The sequence below is a fragment of the Gorilla gorilla genome, chromosome 10 (assembly GCF_029281585.2).
Source record: "Gorilla gorilla gorilla isolate KB3781 chromosome 10, NHGRI_mGorGor1-v2.1_pri, whole genome shotgun sequence".
In the NCBI taxonomy this organism is placed as follows: domain Eukaryota; kingdom Metazoa; phylum Chordata; class Mammalia; order Primates; family Hominidae; genus Gorilla; species Gorilla gorilla.
Window position 1 is genome coordinate 63,075,954 of NC_073234.2, and position 4,184 is coordinate 63,080,137.

The following is a 4,184-nucleotide window of genomic DNA, read 5'->3' on the forward strand; positions in this document are numbered from 1 at the left end:
CCTCCAGACTGAGGCAGGTCAGACCTCCACTTGGGCGTTTTTCTCACTGGTTGCCAACTGGGGGAACCAGCACTTGTGAGCACCTGCATGTCTCCTCACATCCTGTTCAGAAACCTCATTTGTGCCTTTGGAGAGACTGCCCCGAGCACACAGGCCCAGCAACCGCCATCTATGGCCCCCAGGACCTAATCCCCTTCTACATAGGGTTCAGTGCATGTGAGTATACACTGGGCTCGATTCCTGCCCACTAGTCCCTGGCAGATATCCCATGCCCACCTCATTAAGAGAATGAGGCCACACAAACACACCCAGGCTGTCATGGTGTTGGAGTGGCTGGAGTCCTACTTGCCCACCCCTCATTGCTGGTTCAGAACCAGCTGTCTGACCACATCCCTACCCCGAGGTGGGATTTTGGGAACATTGTCCACCAGGGTCACTGACCACTTTTAAAGTTCCAGAAACAGAGGGCCAGTTGTTGCCCTGGAAGTTTGCTACATGGGATAAGCCAAGGGTTGCCTTCAGGAACAGGTTTTCCACCACATAGCTGCCCAAGGCCCAGGGCATCCCCAAGTTCATGTGAAGCCTACCTGACATGTCCACAGCACATGCTGACCCCTCCTGGAACCACTGGAATGCTTGTTTCTGGGCATGTGTTAAGCCCAGACAACTTCAGCCTTGCAGGACAACTATGTGCATCTGGCAGCAGTAGCCAGAGGGCCTATAGAAAGAAGTTGGAGGTGAAACCAGATGCTATGAGAATACTTTATTAGGCAAAACTGCATACAATAAAAGTGCTTCAAAATGCAGCAGGAGGAGATGTGAAGACCCAAATGAACAAGTGCATAGTGACACATGGCTGTCAGAACACAGTAAAGAATCTGCACTGCTTCCCCACCTTTACCCAGAAAAGGAAAGTTCTAGGCCACCTCCTCCTCAGCATACTCCTCAAACTCCTCCTCGTCAGCTGTGGCATCCTGATATTGCTGATATTCTGACACAAGATCGTTCATGTTGCTCTAGGCCTCTGTGAACTCTGTCTCATCCATGCCCTCACCCCTGTACCAGTGGAGGAAGGCCTTGCACCTGAACATTGCTGTAAACTGCTCTGAGACAAGCTTAAAGAGTTCCTGGATGGCCGTGTTGTTGCCAATGAAAGTGGATGATGTTTTTAGCCCCTGGGGTGGGATGTCACAGACAGCTGTTTTTATATTGTAGGAGAGCCAGTCAACAAAGTAGCTGCTGTTCTTATTTTGAATGTTGAACATTTGTTCATCCACCTCCCTCATGGACATGCAACCCCTGAAAATGGCAGCCGCCATTAGGTAGCGGCCATGGCGGGGGTCACAGGCGGCCATCATATTCTTAGCATCAAACATCTGCTGGGTAAAGTCAGCCATGGTCAGGGCCCGGTACTGCTGGCTGCCCCGGCTGGTCAGTGGGGCAAAGCCAGGCATGAAGAAATGTAGCCGGGGAAACAGGATCAAGTTCATGGCCAGCTTCCGCAGGTCAGCATTCAGCTGGCCTGGGAAACGCAGGCACGTGGTGACCCCACTCATGGTAGCGTAGCAGACACCAGGTGGTTCAGGTCACCATAGGTGGGTGTGGGCAGTTTTAGGGTTCTGGAACAGATGTTATATAGAGCTTTGTTATCTACACGAAAGGTCTCATCTGCATTTTCTATGAGCTGGTGGACTGAGAGGGTGGCATTGCAGGGTTCCACAACAGTGTCTGACACCTTGGGTGTGGGCAGGATGCTGAATGGTTTATGATCCTGTCTGGATACTCCTCCCGGATCTTACTAATGAGAAGGGTACCCATCCCAGACCCAGTCCCCGCACCCAGGGAGTAGGTCAGCTGGAAACCCTGTAGGCAGTCACAGCTCTCAGACTCCTTTCTGACAATGTCTATCACTGACTCCATCAGCTCTGCACATTTTGTATAGTGCCCCTTGGCCCAGTTGTTTCCGGCCCCACACTGACCTGTAAGACAGTACAGCCAGTCACTCAATGGCCAGGTATATGGTCATCAGTGGTCACCACCACAATGCAAAATGCACGAAGTGTCAGGTGTGAGGTGAGAGCACCAATTACCCTGCAGGTGGAGCAAATGAAACCCCCTCCCCCAGAGTTACAGGACAGCAGCCTCCCCTGTTAGAAATTAAATCACAAGCCAAACCTGAGACAGGCTAACAGACCTCCCTGCAGGTGGCTCCTGCCCATTTTCAGGGAAGGCAGTAGCCACGGCCCCAGCTCAGCTCCCTGCAGGGAGTTTACATCAGTAGCTCCTCACATTGAGACAGCTGGGCCTTCCTCCCAAAGCCCGTTTAGGAGAGGCAGATCAAGCGACTAGGAGGATAGGAGGGTGTTCAGGGGCCCTGGCTCCACAGTTCCCACAGCGATGACCTTGGGGCATTCCTAGATTTTAAGCTACCCTGGCTAAGGAGCCGCACCCCAGTCCTCACCCAAGGCTCACAAAAGATGAAGTTGTCTGGCCTGAAGATCTGCCCCAAGGGCCCCGAGCGCACAGAGTCCATGGCGCCCAGCTCCAGATCCACGAGCACAGCGCGGGGCAAGTACCTGCCACCTGAGTGGGACGGGAGGGCATTAGCGAGGGGAGGGCCGCAATTCCCAGGAGGGCGGTTGGGGAAGGACTGGGGTCTCACCGCTGGACTTATTGTAGTACACGTTGACACGCTCCAGCTGCAGGTCGCTGATCCCGTGGTAGGTGCTAGTGGAGTCGATGGCATGTTCATCAGAGATCACCTCCCAGAACTGCAAGAGATGGGAGGGGCCAGACAGGCCAGGGCTGAGTCACGGAGGCCAGGGAGCCGGAGGCGCCCCAGTCCCTCTCCCAGCCCCTCTCCCACCCCCACCCTCATCCACACCCCCATCCCTAGGCCGCCGTGTCCCTGGGGTCCACCCTGGCCGCCTCGCCAGCTGGCCAGTTCCACTGCGTCCCTGGCAGGGAGCCCAGGGGCCGCAACGCAGGGGCGCCACCCCCACCACTGCCGCTACCAACATCTTCCCTGGCCACCCGGCAGGCCCGAGCTGGGCCCTCAGAGCCCTGGCTGCCAACCTTGGCGCCGATCTGGTTCCCGCACTGCCCGGTCTGCGTGAGCACAATCTGCCTCATGGCCAAGGTGGGATTAGGGCGACAGGAGAAACGCGAGAAGGAGGAGCAGAGGCGCAGCGACCCAGCCCAGGTGTACCCACCTGTGAATCCCTTGGAGTTGAACGTCTGTTGGAGAGCTCAGGTAGCCTTGCTGTGGTCCTTTCCACGTTGGGGAAAGCTGGTCAGCTGGAGAACTTCCTACCATGTCTTTAGTAAGACGAAATCCCTAGCTGAGCTGAAACTGAATTTTCCTCCTATGTGGGAGAGGAAGACTCTTGTTTCCATATTCACAGAGTGCCTTTGCACCTGTCCTAGATTGGTGACATATTTTTGTGATTGATGAGTCTTTTCATCTATTAGGAGATCTGTTGTTAGGAAAGGCCTTCCGTATGTTAACTCAACAGGACTTAATTATAAGTTTTACTTTGGAGCAGTTCAAACCCGCAGTAAGCTATGGGTGTCAGAGATAGTCAGGCCTCTGATTTATCTAGAGTCTTCTTTGGAGTAAGATTAGCCCTTTCACCTTTCCAGAGGACTGCAGCCTCCACGCAGAGTGAAGGTAATATTGGATTATTAAAGCTGAGGATAGGTATTGGGATACACCTGCTGTGAAAGATGGGCCATTGCGACTTTGCAGGCTTTTAGATTACCCAAACTGGGGAATTATTTCTTCTGGTAAACATTTTTCAGATGGGGTGCAGAATGTCTTGATCTAACCAGTGAAGGTATCAGTAAGCATTAGCAAATATTTGAATCTCCTGCAGAAAGGCATCTGAGTAAATTAGAGTTGCCAGTTCTCACCTGGATGGGTTCCTCAATGTTGGACAGATTTAACTGGAGAAGGAGAAAATTGCTGGCCATTTGGGTCTTGTCAGGCACAGAGCTCACATGGCTGAGTCACCTGTTTTAGTGTCTTGAAACGATTTACCCCCATAAACAAATGAGACATTAACAGAAACAAAGAATCCCTTCTAGGGTGAAAAGAATCATGAAAGTGCTGAATTATTTTCCTATGATTGGTACTTGGCATTAGTAATTTATTACCATGATTCAGTCAGCCAGAGGGGTCCTGG

At 52.6% G+C, this 4,184-nt stretch overlaps 1 pseudogene; it reads right to left on the reverse strand.

Annotated features, from left to right (window-relative positions):
* Window positions 1–917: 917 nt before the first annotated feature.
* On the reverse strand, window positions 918–3,132 carry LOC101123937 (tubulin beta-8 chain-like; annotated as a pseudogene).
* Between the last annotated feature and the right edge of the window lie 1,052 nt (window positions 3,133–4,184).